The 20,081-nt window shown below is 38.8% G+C and overlaps 1 protein-coding gene across 13 annotated transcripts in view; it reads left to right on the forward strand.

Moving 5' to 3' along the window:
* Dh31-R (Diuretic hormone 31 Receptor) overlaps positions 1-20,081 on the forward strand; it is a 217,053-nt gene that overhangs the window by 41,045 nt on the left and 155,927 nt on the right. The window contains exon 1 of one of the 13 annotated variants that reach the window (XM_076519211.1): positions 7,671-8,298. The exons of the other annotated variants lie outside the window; for them this stretch is intronic. The gene's annotated coding sequence lies outside the window, so the exon portion shown is untranslated. Of the gene's footprint in view, positions 1-7,670; positions 8,299-20,081 lie in introns of those variants that run through there. 13 annotated transcript variants of the gene reach the window in all.

A 20,081-nucleotide genomic window follows, 5' to 3' on the forward strand; every position in this document is an offset into this window, starting at 1 on the left:
AATGCTTTCGCGAATCGGATGCATTACCGCTTCACTTCCGCTGTTTCACGTGCAACGCGTCCGCTATATTTGCGATAATTGCGGAAAAACGAACCGGAAACACGCGATGATACTTTTCTTGCGCCCCGGCCGCTGTATCTAGATCGTTAATGCGGTCCTGGCCAATTACGGGCCCGCGTTAATTTCCCCTGTGCAGTTTTCGGCGTTGTTTCCTTAACGAATTCAACTACGCGTTTTATTCACGCTTCACTTACTGCAAAGATATTTATTTAATCTATCTTTTTTTCAAAAGCTTAATCACTTCTTCCCGTAATACGATTCTCCTCGCAGATTATTCCATCGTGTCATTATGTTCGAATTATTTGTTAACGATCAGCATGCGGATTTTTATGCAAATTACAACTTCGACGGGAAAGAAAATTAATTTATTGATTATAAAATTTCTTGCAGTAAAAATTCAGCTTATTCTCTCAATGTTTGCTAATTGACGTGTTTTGTTTCTTTTTGTAAAAATATCTGAGTATCACAAATGCATCAAGATACGCATACTAGTCTTCTTAAAAAATAAATGAAACAATAATCTTCTTGAAAAATGAACGATACGTCATTTTGTTTTTTAAACAAATTAAGAGATAGTCTTCCTTAAAAATAAGCCGAACGACGGTTTTCTCTAATAATTAACAGAACGACATAACCGTTTCTGAAAAATTCGGGAACGGTTACAAATCAGTTCCGAATTTCGAACTGCCGAACATCGTTCGGTGTTTAAAGTCTGGAACCCCGGGTGGCGATTTTTATTAATAGCGAAGTGGAAAGCGGAAAGCAAAAATATCTCGCGCGACATTGATGGAAATAGAACCGAATAGGACGATAATAGAGGAACCCGGGAATCCATGGGAAAAGGAGAAGACGAACGTTTCGGCGTGCAACAATATCGGCTGCTGTGGTCGCGCGCGCGGTCGCCGGCCGATTAAATCATGTAAGGCAATTAACACAATTCACAGAGACATTGAGTTCGCGATATATATATATGTATATATACGTATATTGTAATTCTGGCCACGATTGTATCGGAGCTTTAGCGTCGCAGCTAAGCAGGTCGCAGTAAATCCGTTTTGGGAATCGTAAACGTCGCGATTCAATCGCGGCGCAGCCACTGTTCGGTTCCATAACGTTTATCGGGAAATCAGAAATCTTTGCGCGCTGCACGGACAGGAAAGAAAAATTCGCATGTGCAACACCGGGACGAACGAAACCCGTTTCTTCCGACCAGGTTCGCGGATTACTATAGAAACTTCGCCCAACTTCGCGCGTTTATGTCGAAAGTGGGTACGTCGAACCGTAAAATGTGAAACTGTGTTTCTTTCTCAGCTAAATAAACTTTTACGAATAGAAATAAATGACTATGGAGCTCTCGCAACAAATATGACCAATTTTCGTTTTCCATGTAACACCGGGACGAATAAAAAACAGTCATGTCTACGAAGTTCGCAAATTAGTATAGAAATTTTAACGCATTTTTATCTGTTCGTGATAAAACCGTGCGGATTAAACGTAAATGCTAATTTTGCGCAAAACTCGTCGGACCAGCGGCAATTCCGCGAAACAAAGTTTCGGGTCCCACGAATTAGTCGACCGGAGTTCTCGGGGAATGGTGAAGATAATTTGAGAAACGGCAAGATATTACGTCTAAATTTCCCGACAGGAGTCTCACGTGCGAGGAGAAGGGTCACGGATAAAGGTAATCATAAGTCCGCTTAATTACTATTCAGCGCGTCGTCGCCGCGCAGGAATGCAAAGCGAGCAGTGGCTCAGATTTAAATACCTCGGACAGCGAATTAAACGTTTCCGCAGCGCGGCGGGCGGTTATGTTAACGAGTAAATTCGTCTTCATTCATGATTCTTAGCCGGAGCTTAAGTTTACAATGAATGGAGTACTCTACTATCAATCGCGCGCTGTCGCGCCGCTTATGGTTAGCGTCGCGAAAGCGCATCAAACGTAATTCTCTTATCAGTCTTATGCCACTTACATCACTTAACAATGATCTATTGTTGCTGTCGCTCTGACGTGAATTGATAAAAATATTGTATATCTTCTCTGGACAGTTCTCATCGATATCAGTCGGTTTTAGAATCATTCTGTCCGAAACACCCGCGCGAGATAAAAATCTGTCAACAGAGATGCTTCACTTTGTTATATCATAGTTCATTTGTCACTGCGTCGGACATTATTTGCTTAAATATTCGACATTTTTACCGGACGTTTCTTGATAGAATAAATTAAAGAGCCGATCGCTTGTTAGTCCTTGCGTTTATTCGAGAACCGTGCTAGTTACTGTAATTATTAGACTGTGGATTTTATGCATTTACGACAAAAATATTTTTCATCGATTGATTGATTTGAAAACATGATCGCATTGTTGTCAACTCGATAAAATGACTACGAAAGGGAATAAGTAAAAATACAAAATACAAATTACAAGGAACACTTGCAAACGATGAATTCCTTCTTGCTTTAACAATCTTAACGGGTTGGAAATCAGATATTGACATATTTCGATGATTATCGAGCAAACAATAATCGATAGAAACAGCACGTATATCGACGCGAATTCGGCTCGAATCTCCGTTTATTCCGTGATTCGAATAAACATTATCAAGAAATCACGAACGATGCGTCGGCGCCTCCATTGGATTAACACGCGGGTTAGTACAATTTCCCCCTGAAACAGAGCATTTAACAAATCATTTCCTCCGGCCGATCATTGGCGCCGTATTGTTCCGCCGGACAAAGGTGGCCACCGGCAGCGAGATGATCCGCGTTCGTCATTGACGCAGCTAATGAGATTCGCCGGACCTCTCCGCGTGTTCCATTAATTACGACATGGGCAAAGTATGGCCGGCCTACCTCCGCGGTCTGAATACTATCAGAAGTATCATTATGGAGGAGTACGTAGCCGCTAACGACGGGATCTCTGACGGCCGGTGATACCGGAATAATTGCGTGTCGATCTAGGGCCCACGAGAATTGGCTAAATCTTTGGTAATTGCGTTTCCATTCGGAACTGTAATTGAGACACGTCCGAACGTTCGATGATCTTACCACGGCATGACAGTGAGAAGTAACGAGTGGTTTGAATATTTGGGCGAAATAATAATATTCTGTCTCAATTCTTATAATTAGGGGTTGAATGAAAATTGTTGAAATTGATCGAATAATTGTAATAATAATATAATAATAATTATAATATATAATATAATAGTAATTATATTATATAATATAATAATAATTATAATATATAATATAATAATAATTATAATATATAATATAATAATAATTATAATAATAAAAATTAATCGACTGTTGCAAACACGTTTCCTAACGATTATGATGTTTTCATGTTGTTCGAACAATCACAATCGTATTTCCAAATTGGAGATTCACGAAAGAAAGCGCTGACAACCTAAAATATATCCAAGAAGCGCGATCTCGAATCGTATATTTGAGACTTTCCTTTCATTAAAAACAGAAAAGATCTTTAGCTGCCTGTTATTAAACGTAATATATTAGCTGTATATTAGCCAATTTCTTTGTTTTACTGTTTGAAACAAGAATGAAGATCGATGAAACCGATCCTCATTTCTCGCGAGCTTAAGTTTTATTTACGGCGACGTTTCGATGATAATGCGCGTGTGCCGAGAAATATGCGGAGAGTACCTGTTGAATATTCGAACGGATGATTAACTGGAAGAATACAGATGTATAGGAAAGGGGGCGCGATTGCTATTTAATTATTATTCGTGTGAATGAGTAATGCCGGTTGCCGCGCCGGGAATCCTAGATGAATTGCCGGTTGCATCGTGCCTCTGGGAAATACCGGTATCTGTGTTCCCTTCATTGCGCACCGGCGAGCTATTTTCGCGGCATTTCCTCAATTTCAAATAGCCTATAATCTAATATTAGCGTCAGCAGCTTTTGTTATGGGCGCATTGCTAACGAAGGTCATAAGATAGTGCTGCTCGAGCAAACGCATCGTCAGCGTAATTTCTTGCGTCGCATTCTTCTCGTATTACGCTTGTTTTAACGTTTTAATACATATATACATATGTCTGCTGCGAGTAATTAGCAATAATTAATTAATGCAAATTTTTCCTTCTTTTAAGTATTAATATTATTATTATAGATATCTTCATATTATTATATTTCTAGGTTATTTCTTATATATTATTATATTTCTATAGTATTTCTTATATTATTATATTTCTATACTATTTCTTACATTATTATATTTTTATAGTATTTTTCTTATATTACTATATTTCTATAATATTTCTTATATTATTATATTTCCATAATACCTCTTATGTTCTCTCTCTCTCTCTCTCTCTCTCTCTCTCTCTTATATTATATTTCTTATCATATAATATGCTTATATTATTATATTTATATTATTTATTATTATTATATTTATTTATTATTTATTATATATTTATATTCTTATATTTCCATAATACTTCTTATGTTCTTATATTATCATAGAATATGCTTATATATTTCTATTCCTTTAAGTAATATCTTTAACAAATTGAAAATAAAATGACAAACGCTCATAAATTCTTTTGATACTAATAATATCTATTAATAATACTAGTGATAATATTTACCGATACCATCTACCGATCGTATCCATTGATAACAGCTAGTAATATCGACTGACACAATCTATTAGCAACATATATATTGACATGAAATACAATGGGCTTCCTGTATTGGCGCACGCTGCTCCAATAAGGTTCGACCAAATTTTATTGGATAATACGTGCTCCAACAAAATTCCGTGCACCGAACAATCACGAAATCGGTTCACGTCGTCTGCAACAATCTAATAAAAATCAATGAGGAGGTTTTTATTGTTCTATTATTGGGTTAGTGGGAAGGAAACGTCGATTTTCTGTCACATGCGACCCGTGGTTCTCATGTACTTCCACTCGCGGTTCGAACTATTCTATCCCGTTGAAAACATCGGTTTATCAAGCAATTCTTCGTACGTTATTTGTTAACAAATACAATCTAATTTCAATGCGCCTCGTTTGAGACACTAGTTTTAGGACGTTTCGTTTGAAACCTTAGTTTTGAAACACTGTATTCGGACTAGTAGTAAATATTATGATGAATTTTATTTTCTCAACATCCATTTCACTATCTAAACTCACTATTAAAGTCGCAGCGATAATAAATCGTAGAAACTCGTCATCGTTCCGCAATTTTCCGCGATTTTTCACGAGCGTCGATTCCGGACCGCTTCGAAATACTTTCTCGTTCATATAATGCACTGTTATCACACCGGCGACACGTATGTACCAAAATTGACTTTCCATCGCGCCCCGCCGTTATTTTTTTCCCGTTCGCCGCTCGTTTCGTCACCCCTAATCGAGTCCAGATACGTCCGTAAACGCTGTTTCGCCAAGGTTATAAAACGTTTTATTTCCGCGGCAATAAAGCACGCGAAAGAAATCGATGGCCGCGTACAACACATATACGTGTACACGCGTATCCACGTGGAGGAAGTTCCCTGGATTTTCAGCAGTCAGTCCCGTTACCATAAATGCCGTATGGGGAGCCTTGCGGCCGATCTCGATCATCCACGACGACGTTCCGTCGACGTAAACGCGAACGGTGTTTCTGTTGCCTCTCGTTCGATATTAATAAAACGTTATTGACGAGCAATTTCGTTTATCCGTTGTCGGCTCTATAACGCTGGTTTCCAACCGTGAGTTCCTATCGACGGTAATGGAAACTTTATTAGGGCCCGCCCCGAGTCGAGTGTCCTCGACGCGGTGTTTCCATCACGTGGACACCGAAAATCTTCTAAATGGAACTGTGCTTGCCGCGGCAGACATTCGTCATTATTTCATTTGTAGAAGCAACTTCTAATGAACGACTTCTGCATACTGTTTCCGGGAAAAAACAATTACGGTTCGGTCAGATCCGGTTCAATTTGTGTAGACAATTTTTTGAGTATTTGTGAGCAGAAAGAGCACGATGATTGTTTATACAGTATAATTTGTTTCGAGCGGATCTTTTCGGTAAAATATTGCTAACGAGTATACTGGGGAGCATTTATCATTTTATTTAACAATGTTTCCCAACGTATTTTTTAGGACATTCTTCCTGGATACGCTACTTTTCCATAGGCTTTGATAGAAACGTGTGAAAAATGCACCGAGTCGTCAGGAACTTGATATTGAAGGGTTCATCGATTGTCAAAGAAATGGATTAATTCTTTGAGAATTGAGCCGTTTATTTTGAAAGTGGCATAAGTCACTTTGTTTTTAAGTCGATATATTTAAGGGTTTGCGTTTTAACACGTTTAAAAATATGGATGCTAACTTTCGAGAAGATTTACTTGTATTTGTTATCTCAGGATACTGATATTTTTCTCAGTACAAATAATTTCGTATAAACATTAAAAAATCACCACTTTTCATTACGGTAAAGTGACTTATGCCACTTTCAAAATAAACGGCTCAATTAAGGACGAGATTAATGAGAAAACGCGGGGGAAAATTTAAAGAAGCTCAGCTCATACGAAAATTAGAAAGATGCCACTGCGAGAACGTAATATCGATTAAAATGTCTCGCGTGAATATTTTTCACATTACCGGCAACAAAGCAGTAGCGTAAGTTCCTATCATTATTTACTTCCATAGATTAAATCCGCTTGTTAAGAACGAGTACTCTATCTAGCTTCCCGAAAGTCCATAAAAATTGACCGCTTCGCGGGCCAATGTTCCTGAAACTTATCCACTCAATACTTCCCGTATTATGGCAGGGGCATTGTTCCAGGACATTGTTTAACAAAATTCCCCATTTCGCGCGTCATGAAGTCGGCGCGTAACGGCGTCCGTCCACTTCGCCGGACGAGAAAAACTTTATGGCACTGCGAAGTAGCGGATTTCCGCGCGAAGACGAGGGAACGCGGGGCTTCGGAACCGCGTCCAACTTTCCCGGCGATTTCACGGACGCTTCGGGGCCGCGAATCGGTTATTGGCACGCGATTCCAGGATAAACTCCAGGCAGATTTTTCACGGAACGCCGACGAAGAGGAGTGGAACAATGACGAAGGGGAACGGAACCGTCGACGAAGACGAACGCAGCGAGGACGAAGGTTTACGAGTAGACACGTTCAAGTTCGGAACTACATACCTGCAACGGAGCGAAGTTTCCTTTTACGAGACTTCACAGTGGAAATGTTGCTACTTTTAGTCCCGGTAGCGGGCTGATGGATGCGAATCTATGGACCCCCAGGAGAGCCAACGATTTTTTCAAAGTTTCTCTATCAGAAGTTCCGCAACCGGACGAAATGAATTCCGCATCAGAAAGGAATGTTCGAGAGAACCAGGGCTAATCTCCAAAGTGCGGCAATGCTAGCCATTGGGAAGGCTTAAGCGAAGCTGTAACAGGTTCACTGGTAAATGGCCGAAATTTTTTACAGTGATTAAAATAATTGTGCACTTAATATTTAAGTTTCAAGACGTAAGGTTTAAGTTTGAAAAATTAATATTTCGATTTGAAGACTTAATATTTAAGTTTGGGGACTTGATATTTAAGTTTGAGTACTTGATATTTAAATTCGAGTACTTAATATTTAAATTCGTGTACTTAATATCTAAATTCGAGCACTTAATATTTATATTTGAGTACTTAATATTTACATTTGAGTACGTAATATTTAAGTCTGAAGACCTAACATTTCAGTTTCACTACTTCACATTTTGCAATCAATGTATCACTTAACTTCGACGTGGTGTCACTTAAAAGTTGGAGAAAATAACGAAGTAACTCGCTCCGAACAGAAGAACCAGCATCCAGCATTCTTGAACGTACTTTCGAAACGTGGTAAACGCATTGTAATTTCGCTATGTTTTGAAACGATAGCACAGTTAACGGAGCTCTCTACCTCAGTTTCGTGTTCATCGTACAGCCGAGCATGCAGCGGAAAACCTGTATTCTCGGAACGCGTTCCGTACAACCAAGTTTTGAATTATCTTGTGAAACCGGCGGAAAACTGACTTCCGTCAAAGAACACGGTGTTTCTCTTTCGTGGAAAAACGTGTTTGCCGAGGAAAATTGATTCCGTCATGTGGAACGACGTGGCCTGGAACACGCCGTTCAGTTTTCGCGACGTTCTGCGACCAATTTGCGAAACGGCGCTGTCAGAATCGCTCGGGATCGCTTGGTTTCGAAGTTCGTGGCTTCTTCGACTTCGCTGGAACATCGCATCGCATTAATACAAGGTTTGCGGGACCTATAGATACATTTATAAGTTATTTAGTCGATGTATGTGTTACTTGCGGTAAATATTACAGCAACATCCGTTCAAAATCGAAGTAAATGTCTTATTGTTACTTTTATAAATTAATGTTAAACAGCTGGTTTTAGTGCTCCGTAAGTCTAGAGTTAAGCAATTGACAATTAAATAATTAAAAAATTAAACAATTAATTAAATTAGTAAACAATTTTGCCAATTTTGTCGTATCAAGAAGTGTAGAACATTTAGAAGACAATGCAGCTGTGTTCGTCAGTGAACAATTCATTTCTCGATCCCGATCGCTGCGCATTTTACGACGATCTCGCGTTACCGATCGCACTGTTGTTGAGCTAACGATAATCTGCGTCAACGGAATTACGCCACAGCTATTAGAGCCCGCTCGATTATCCTCCGTGGCTTCTAGAGATGACATTTTGTATCGCGAACCATGCAATTTGTCATTTAAATGATAATCGCCCGGGGGTGAATACGGTAAAAAGAAGTGCGCGTCCTGGGGAAAGATGTGTATTGCCATAAACTCTGATATACTTAACTGATTCTTGATGATAATGTACAGCTTCGCTGAGCGGATGTTTGCCGTAGGAACGGCGGCTTCCACGAAACCGTTCCTCGAATTACGATATTTACAAAAGTAAAAAATCGGTTATACTTTGCTGGAAAAAAGCGGTCTTACTTTTTTATCTAAACAAATCGGTGTTGAACACGTTCTTTATATTTCTCATATAGAATCAGGGTTAGATTCAGACTCATTCTGAAGATTTTTAACATGATCTACCAAACACGAATGTCGTTCTCGTCTTTCACATCGAAATAAAATTCTATCCTCGTGTTATCAATGGACCGCGGATTTTTATGCAAAATAAAGATTATCTTCGTCAATTTGAAGAAGCGTGTAGACATTTTTTTTTAACAATTTCAGTGAATCGAAAATAATACATAGATCTCGGCGGTAAATTCTTACATTTAACGAATCCGAATAAGATTAGGAAATTAGAACGGATTAAAATGAATGTTCAAATCTGGATGAATAAGTCGGGGCTGTTAAGAATTAGTATAACGTAGCGGATTCGCAATTTTGAGTCATCGAGCTTCCGGTGTTCAGCGTTTTCCATGATCGACGTCGTTCGAAACTTAAATCATGCTTCATATGTAGTCGTGATGAATGTTCGCTGATTATGCCGGGAGTTTCTCGCAGGAAAGTTGCTTCGCGGGCGAAAAACTTCGGAAGTTCGAACGACGAAACTTTCGATTTCTATTCGACGTTAACGGGAGGGTGCCGCGTGGTGGGAACTTCCGGTTGCGAAAGAAACGTCATGCGGAAAATTTCCGTGTATTGAAATGACCTAGTTCCACGGATCTGTACCCCGAACCGCTGACACCGACTGCATGTTATTTCTCTTGTTAGAAGTATTTTACATATTCAGAAGACGTTTCTTGTCGAAGCGAATCAGTGTAAAATTTCACGCCGATCAGTGCCAGGATTCTTGATGCGTAAGCGTGTTCACTTGCTGTCTTCTAAGAATTACAAGATCGAATTTGTTGAAGATTTTCACAATTACTGATATAGTCGCACAATAATTGATATAGTTGCTGTTAATTCGCAAATAAGTGCATATTTTTTTATTACACCGTGTAGCTAACATTAAAATACATTCTCAGACACGTATAATGATTTGACCTTCAAGCCGTCTTTGACTCCAAATATGGAACAATCGCTTAATGGTGTTAATACGTTTTCCGAATTCCGCTGTGAAATCTTAAAAATCCTTGTTACATGCTTGTTATCAAAATCTTATTGTAAGTTTCGCAAATATTAAATGTTTTTTTAATAGGCGGATTTCTTCAAAATTCGCTGATTTTCCCGCGTTAAACGTGTGTGTTGAAACGATTTTTAATTAAAAGAGTTTTACGATTTCGATAACTATGAAAAAATTGAAACCGGTCGTTCGACCGACGGTGATTTATTTAGTATTAATCGCAAGGATAAACGGACACCAAGAGCAAACGGTTTAAGCGCCACAAGAAATTCTCGGACGAAAATGGTCTCGTTGCTCCGTGGAGCAAAGTCAGAGTAATCCTTGACCAACGTAAGGATCAACACGGGGACAAAAGAGTCGAAGCGGATCGAGGCGGATGAAAAATCGCGGCCGAAGAGTCCAGCCTCGTCGATGGTGGTTGGAGAAAGCGAAACAGCCGGTTTTACTGCATTTACTGGAACAAGGAGCACCGCGAAGGTTATGGTATATAGCCGGCAAATATCTCGGATGCTTCCTGTTCAACGGAGAACGCACGGAACGATGAAGTTTACCGTGCTCCGGCAGTAATGGAATTTTTCTGCGAAGCTGTTGATAATACTTTCATCAAGGGCCGAGGAATTAAGGGAAATCGTCGGGGAGATCGCTCGAAATCTATAATTTAAAGTTCGAAATCTATAATTAAAAAATTCAAAAGCTGCGGTGATTCTCCAAAATCTCCAAAAGTTCTCCAAAATCAATTGATACTTTCCACGAAGATCAGCTTCGATTGTTCGGAAACATCTTTGATTTCCTAAGACATTCTTTGATTTTCTTTTTATTAAGACGTTCTTTGGTTTTTTAAGACTTCTTTGATTATCTTAAGGCATTTCTTTATTTTTTAACATGTTCTCCGATTTCTCGAAACGTTCTTTGAACTTTCAAGACATCTTTGACTTTTTAAAACATCTTTGATTTTCTTCTGACGCTTTCCGATTATCTTGAAATATTCACCGATTATCATGCAAGCGGAACGTCAAATACGGCTTATCCTGTACCGTGTAATATTGATAACGATGTTAGAGAGGATGTTACGGGTTTTTTCTCCGGGCATGCAAATGGGAATGAAGTTCTATGGAAAGCGCGCAGGCGTGATTGGTTCTGTACGAAGTTACGAATTAATCTCAAAATGGAAGAGAAATAGAGAATATTTTCTAACAAGAAACACGGCATTGTAATTGCTTGTCTTGCCTTAGGTAATTGTCGTTTCGGGATATATTAATTTCTTAAATTCTGGAAATTGAACTCGACACTTTAAATTGGTATTCGATCATGTAATAATTCGTTGTGTACATATATAACAAGATAATATAATTATCTAATATAATTAGAAAATATTGGTATTTAATTAAATAACAATCGACTTAAAATATTAAATTGGCATTTGATCAAGCGACAATCGGCTTAAAATGTTAAATTGGCATTTGATCAAGTGACAATCGGCTTAAAATGTTAAATTGGTATCTAATTAAATAACAATCGACTTATCATATTCAATTGGTATTTAACTACATAACGATTGATTTTCCATATTAAATTGATATTTAATTACATAACGATTCTTTGCACCTATTAAATAGCTATTTAATTACATACCAATTGGCGTTATACATGTTACAATCAAAGAGAAGTAGTGCAGTGAGAGTAATATTTTAAGTAAAATAAGCTGAGACTACGGTGACAGTAACATCATTGCTTTAGTTTGAACTATTCAGCTGTGTCAACCGACAAATCCGCTCGCCTAAAACAGTTCCATTGTACAAGAGATTAATAAGCTCCGCCGGCGACACGGAAAGTGTCAAAAGCGCGGATTCTTCTTTCTCGATGCCAGCATAATTCTCCACTATCTCCATGGCCATTCACGGTTTTTAAACAAATGAATCGTCGCGTCGCCCTGTGGGATAGAAACGCCAAGAGATCGTTAAGTCGAGCGAGGATTTCCGCTCGGTTCCGGCGCGGTGGCGGCAATCTCGAGATTAATTTTCCGATCCATGAACCGCGAAAGAATGCTCGAATCTTTCGCGAAGCACGGCAAAAATTCGAGCGGTTCGTCTTTTTTGCGATAATCCATCACTGTCGAGGTTCGATGACGTTACGTCGGTTCATTGAAGTGTCGCCGAACCTAGATAGATTTCTCAGGTTCCCCGCTCCGGTTCATGGTCCTTTTTTTCTCCGCTCGAAGCTTCTTCGAAGCTCGGTGGTGATCTCTCCTGCGAGGACTTCGTATTTTTTTTTCCTTTCTTTTTTAATCTGCACCTGACCAGCCACGTATCACGTTGCATTGTTCGCGTGTAAACGGCGCTTTCGATCGCGGTGTCCGCCGACAAAGAGAAATAAACTGCCCATGATAATGCAACCGGGTCGGTCAACTTTCTCGAAAGTAATTTTCGTAAGCTGCTGATAAATTCGTTTTCTTTTTTTTTCTCCTTTTTTTTGAGACAAAAGATATCGCAGTCGAGGCTCTCGCCGACAGGTGAGTCGTAAATTATTTTCGTTCTTTAATGATGTATCATATTATGTTTCAATTATTATCAAATGAATCTGAAGATATGCGCATTGATTTGTGGTTGCCGAATAATTATTTACAGCGTAAATATTTTAAGGTAAATATTTTAAGTTGACCGCGGTCATTGGTACTAATTATTTATAGTGCAATTATAACTGTAACTATTTATAGCGTAAATATTTCAAAGTAAATACTTCTAAGTTGACCGCGGTTGTTGATTTCTTAATGGTAGATGTGCTATTAAATAAATTCATTGTTGGGGAAGTGGATAAGAAAAGCTTCACTTCTTACAGAGAACTTGCGATACTTTAGAAATACTTGCAAATCATAAATTGTAGTAATTGGAGAAGCTAAATAAATGAACAAAAAATTCTATGAGAAAATATTGACCAAAACAATTTTTATTGTGCGTATTTTACAAAACAATAAATGATAAAAGAAGTAATTTATGATGCTGTAATGATTATTGCAAACTGTGTACAATCTATCCACAAATATTTTCGAAGAAATTGTGGCACTAGGTAAATTTATAAAATTATAGAAAGGAAATATGTGTCTTTACGTCGGTAACTATTCAGCGCGTTACTTATGCTTTTCGTACGAAAGAAGTTTTCTATTACTTTCGGAACTCTTGCAAACCGTGATTCCATTCTTAACAACTTTTCGCAGAGTGAATGAGAGAACTGGTTTTAATATTTGCGGAGTACTTTTCGGTAGTTTCTCACGGCGGACAGTGAAGTTTTATGATTCCGCAGTTTAATCTTCCGGCGGATAGGTGTGCGAAGAGTCGGGGCCCTTTGATCTGTCTCTTCTCGAGCACAATCAACGTTGGACATGCTCCATTGGACACGCGTTTCTCTCGCGTTATACATCCAAGAACGTATGGAATTCTCTTATATGAACCACGGAAAAGCTTTGTAGCCGACGTTTTGCGTGAGGTGCTTTAATTAAAAATGGTAAGTCGAGGTTCTCGTGGCAGTGAATCCAAAAGCGGTCGCGACGCGAAGCCAGACACAGCCGAATCCTTGCAAAATGAATTAGTATTTAGTACGAATGTTTTAATTAAATTATGCCCACATATATTATTCCGTTGTGCGCAGTAACAACATTTATTAGTGCACCAACTGTCTACCAAATACTTCAGCTTGAAAAATTCATTCCCCATCGTATCGAATTATTATTATTACAATTAGTATTATTAACATTATCGAATTAGTACTTTGACATGTGGCACCTATTCGTACCGTAGTAGATAGCAAGTCAGAGGTAACAAGAAAGGCCAAGCTGGTTACCAAGGCAGCAAACCCGTCGCAAGAAGATAACGCTATCAGAGCTTCTCACGAAACACCGTTAATCCTGATCACACGGTGACCCGATCGGTCGGCACAATCGCGTTTGATCCCAAATGGATTTTGCTGGATAGGGCCAATGCCGCCGGATACCTGTGTAATCTCTAAAGAGGAATCTCCGTCGACATAAACGTGAAGGAGCTAGTGTCGCGACTTATTGTTCGCCAAGGTTCTTTGATCCTGGTACCGTGCAACCTCCCTGGTGGGTTGTTTGTCATGCAAATCACTGGCATAAATGATATTCAATTACCGTGGCGGAGTTACCATCAATATTAATGAATAAACCATGGCTACGACAGTCGAGACTGGCATATGAAACAGCCGTAGCGAACTTCTGAGTCCTCTTGATCGTTATTCACGGGAACATTGTCGTCGAGCGCTGGCGACAATAATCGTGCAAACAATGACAGAATCGAATTAGAGGGCGCCATTCACTGCAAGTTTTGCTGCTTCATCGATTGCATTTGGGTTTTCCGTGCAGTCTGGCTGATTTCTGCCGCTGCTTTCGGCCATGGAAGAAACGGGTCGCGGAGAAAGTTTTAATTCTGGTCGGTGCGTGAGAAATTATTTTGCATTAAAAATTTGATCAGGAAATGTTGCTACTGTTGTAGTAATTATCAGACTGCGAATATTTCTGTGAAGCTTTTCTATATTAATCTGAGAAAGTAGAAGCTTTCTTATACACCAATTAGAATATGACTGCTAATTGTATTGCACGAGAGAAATGTAGGAGCTGAGAAAAGGAAAGAAAAACGATATTTCGTGACAATAACTTAGAAAGAAAAAATGTTGTGAAATGTAGAACAACGTTGAATCTGGAGAAACCGTCGACGCGAATGGCGGCGCAGCAAAAATGCGTTTCGCGTAGGACAAATTCAGCGACAACCAGTTGCATGATTGCTTCCCGAATTTCGGGGGCGGTCGTTCAAACACAAAGAGACCCGTCCCGAACTTGCCGGCTCGTCATTCCGGCCTCTCTTTATTCGGGGTAATTGCATTAATTATCAAAACAGGCCGCGTGTCGCTGCCACGCGTCGAGGCAGACTCGGTGGATTACTTAATTGGACGACAAGCAGAACGGGTAACTGGAATTTACGTGGCCCGAGTGTTGTGGCTCTCGCCGACGCAAACAATATAATTTAACACAGGCCGCGTTATTATGTTGCTTCGTGTCAGCCGAGAACTTCCGGCGCGCGGACATTTTTCATTTGCACGTTCCTTTCCGGCATTGCTTCGCGCTGGCTTATTTTCGAGACGGTATCGTTCTAATTAACATTCCGGCGAAAAGAATTTTGCCGCCGCGTTGCGCCCGTAAAAAGGAGAAGCTTCAGATAATTAATCGAATGAAAAATAATTTTAATTTTAATTAATTATATCTTAACACACGATACGGTCCGGGCTGTTCGCGCGGAAACTTTTCCGCGTAACCGGCGTATTTTAAGGCTGTTGCATCGCTTTACGCGGATATTACTTGGATATTCCTTATAAAATATCAGAATTAAAGTTTTAACTATTAAGTGTTTTTTTTTATTATTAAGTTCTGACTACTTTTAGTCATCCGGTATTCCACGAGCGGTCAAGAAAATTACTATTTTTAGTCATCCAGGTGGTAATGTATTAATTGCCCGGATTAATAATTGATGTGAGAACGTTCGTTCTGTTATGCGGAGCGTTGTTCTGTTACATCTCTACCGTGAAAGTTGCCCGAAGTAATTAAGCGGGCTCGGTAAAGAGGACGTTTATTAATATTTCAAGGGTGATAGTGGTCCATTAAAAAGGCGCTAATGAAAACGTCGGTGTGCAGCCACAATTAAAGAGCAGTTCATTTAATTCAGAGTTTTTCGTCGTTTTATGCCATCGTCGCGTCGCGTTTCATCGGCAACAACGGCTGCAGACAGTCGCGAAGCATCGGGATCGCAGTCAATACATTTTGTAATTAAAAACATCGAGCTGATATAGCTCTATTAGGCGCACGACTTCGCGACGCGTCGCGTCTCCATCGCAATCTATTTTTCATGTCTCCCGCGGGTGTCAATACCGTTAAAAGCTATCGTCCGAGCGAAAGATAATGCAGATATATACAGGGTGTCTTGATAAACGCGGTAAAATTGTTTAAAACGCGCTGTCATTTGGAAAATTTGTACGAAATCAGATTCGAAATAAAAGTAAGTCGTTTATGATTTCCTGAAGAATACGGAAATGTTAATTAAAATAAATTGGGAAAATCTAGCCGGCATTTTATGAAGTTTAAGTGAACTTAATATCTTTAACTAACTAAGAATAATAATTCTGAATAATTCGGAGTAACAATAAGTCATTCATAATTTTCTGAGGAACATGAAAATATTAATTACAATAAATTAGGGAAAATCTAGTCGGAATTTTATAAAATTTAAGAGGGTTTAATATTTTTAACTAATTAAGAACAATAATTCAGTATTGTTCTAATTTTCTTGCAAGCAAAAAATTCAATAACACGACAAAGAATATCGAACTTTATTTGACTATCCAGCGAGTATAGTTTCCACTCTGTTGAGAGTTATCCATCGTTCACAGTTTCTGGAACATCTTCATTAGCTGTTTTCTTTCATAACAAACTATTATAGGGAAAACTCGTGTAGTACTATCAATATTTATTGAATCCAGCACTCGAAATAATCAGCAATGATTACAGAAGTGAGTGAGGAGTGACTCTTATCAACTTACCAAACCCATTTACATGTGTAGTCCGTTTTCATTACATTACTAGAGTGAAAGATAGCATTTCTAGCACGTAAATAAAACGTTTTCTTTTCGATTTTTATTCGTGATTCCGATTTCTTACGATTCGAACCTAAATAATTATACAAACGAACAGATCTATAGAAAGGTCTAAACAAACAGGTCTACTAGAAATTTATTATGTAATTTAATTAAAAGGTCTTTTTTATTTTCTTATAGATTAAGTTTAAACAATCTCCCAGGATTAGAATATAGAAAAAAAAAATAATGAAAATAAATCTACAAAATTTATTTGAACGTCCTCAATGTTCTTTTTCAACTAATTAACTCTGCGAAAGCAGTTTACTATAATTTGCCCTACAAGTAAAGCTATTTACCACAATTTATTCTACAAGTAATGCTATTTACTATAATTTATTCCAAAACTAAAATAATTCGCTGCAACGTATTGTAAAAATTAAACGAGCGAATTCAAATACAATTTTTGAATTCCACTTTCTAGATCGAATTCCGTAAGCAAATTTTTCACACGATATTTTCAATTCCTTTGCGCGCGTTCTTCGGCTGCAACGTTAATCGCAATGCACGCTGCAGAAATCACGGCGCGGGAAACGTAGGAAGGTGAGCTACAACACGCTCTCCGAATCGGAAAACTTTCGATTTCGTTCGGGCAGGAGTGTACCAATGCAGATCGCCGTGTTTGAACAAGCGGGGAACATTGCAACAGGTTATACGTGACATCTGTTGCTTCCAACTTCGATCACTCGATCCCGGAAATGCCGGCGCCGACATCGCGATCGATAGCCGGATATTTCATTTCACAGGGGGGAGAAAAAGTTGACTTATGTTTGCATCGAATCGGGAAACTGTGCCATCAATGTTTAACGAAGAACCGTTGTTTAGAAAAAAAAATCATTCTATGCTATACGAACGAACGTGCAAAATCACGTCAGCTCCAACAATGCGTAACATTGTGAACACAAAAGCCGTAGAACTCTTCGAGAAAGAAAAACTCTAAAGATTACATCAACGAAACGATTCAAACAGCACCGTATATATAAAGCAAACTCTCAAGAATATTTTCCATTCGACGACATAAAATGAAAATATCGGGAACACCGGACAGTCACAGCGAACTACGGGGCACCGTTAAAGAATCATTCAATTGATCGGGCGACCGGGTTCGGCAAGCAATTCGCGAAATGAAGTTTCGCAACAACGCGTCCGATAATTCGGTCGGGCAAATTCCTCTCGTTCCAGTAACGAATTCCATTCTTTCCCGGTCACGGGGGTAGAATTGCATTGGCCGGCCCTGGCCCAAGGGATAAAGGAGCCGGAGCAGACCACCTTTGTGAAATAACATTCGTTTTAGGGAGAATAATAACCAGCCGCGGTACCCGCGATGGAACTCGGCTCTGTCGCGAGGAATATTTTACTGTGTAGACGAATATGCCGCGAACGCGAAGTGGAGAAAAAGAGAATTGGAATTTTCGTCTTACATAGACAGATTGTGTCCTCGGCTTCTGTTGCTATTAGCTCTGCACACTCCGAAGTCTGATTGAATCTCGTTTGCAGGCGAGACGCTTGCAATTCGGATTTAAATGAAGCACAAGCGCACGCTATTTATTGTTTGTCGATTCTTTCACTTTCGGTGCTTCCGTTGGAAGATTTTGTTGCTGATGGACTGCGGATTTTGAGCATTTTTTGGTAGTGACTGGCGTTAGAAAAGATCAAGAGCATTATTATGAGAATTCTCTATATTAGATTTCTATTATATTTTATTTTATTGTATTTTATTTTCTTGTTTGAATGTATCTATTTTATTTTATTCTACTTTATTTTCTTGCAAAATATTTTAGGTACATTAAAACAACGAAATAAAGTAGATACATTAAAATAAGAAACGAAGATATACAATAACATAAAATGGATAAATTGAAACAAGTAAATAAAATACAAGAAAATAAAATATATAAATTGAAACAAGAAAATAAAGTGCAATAAAAGAAAATAGAATAGAATAAAATACAACAAGTTAAGCTGAAGTAAAGTACAATAATTCATAAAATGGATTTAAAAATTTACTATTATTACCATTAACACTGACAACTATGTCATAAATGTTGTTTTCGTACATATATAAAAATTTGTCGAGATAAAGCTAGTTGATGGAAGAGGAACGAGATAAAGTTCTCGATTAAATTAGAATCACATTAAACGACAAAGAGACGCGTCCGCTGTCCGCTTCGATAAAATGATTGTAATATAGTATGTTCCCGGCAGTCTGTACCCATATGGAACGTTAATAAATTGACTGCAGATATTTATACATTCATGACACGTGCACAGTTTTAATATAAAAGAAAATCTCCGCGTATTCACATTTCCATCTTATTTCTACCGCGAGGGAAATTTTTCGTTAAAGAAACTCAATTCCTCGGTTGTTCCAATTTTGCAGAACGATTCATTAGCATCTGTACGTTTCCTTAATTCGCAATTCCGCGAAATTACAAATCTACTTTGATAAGCACCGTAAACCCGCGGTTGCCGTAAATCACTCTAATTGCACGGATTATTGATAACAAGCATGTCCGATCTAATCAATACTATTTCCGTGGAGCGTAAATTTATGTCATTCACAAATTAACATTTGCAACTTATCGCATCCATATGCGGGGTAGATAACGAACACATTTGAATCGCATTATCGCCCGTTTTGTTCGAATTTCCTGTTTGCACGGCCGGCGGTATAATCAATTAACGGTGCAGTTTACGGATTCGCAATTAGTTCGGGGACCTTAATTACCCGGCGTATTAAAAATTCCGCGCCCGTGATCGAACCCGGCGCGGATTTTTTAGCACGCGTAATTCTGATACGCAATACGGATTACAATAATTAGCATACCGTGTTCGAGCTGTCGAAGGATCCGAGCGTTTCGGAGCAACAAGCGGCCGACTTGTAGGTACATACGTCGTACATAAACGGCTCGATTTCGCATAGTTACACTCGGAATAGAGGAAACCGGATGCGACGAGTCTGCGTCGAATTCCGCGTGTGCATATAGGTCGTATGTAAATGACGTACGTTTGACAGGTCAACGAAGGTATCGATATCGCGTTCCCGTTGGATAGAGCCCGGAATCAATCCTGTCACTTGCACAAAAAACTACGTGATTGTTGCTAAATGTAATTATTCCAAACTCGGTCACAGGCTTCGTCGGATTCGAGAGCACTCGAAGGCAGCGACTTCTGGAATTTATTTTTCGGGAACTGCCGAGAGTTCGGTCGAACAAATGTTATCGTAGCTTAAATGGCACATTTTAAAGAGTGTTGCGTAATTATTTTATTTAAAAATTGTTATCAATTGCCAAGATGTGGT

Source organism: Megalopta genalis, chromosome 2 (assembly GCF_051020955.1).
Source record: "Megalopta genalis isolate 19385.01 chromosome 2, iyMegGena1_principal, whole genome shotgun sequence".
In the NCBI taxonomy this organism is placed as follows: domain Eukaryota; kingdom Metazoa; phylum Arthropoda; class Insecta; order Hymenoptera; family Halictidae; genus Megalopta; species Megalopta genalis.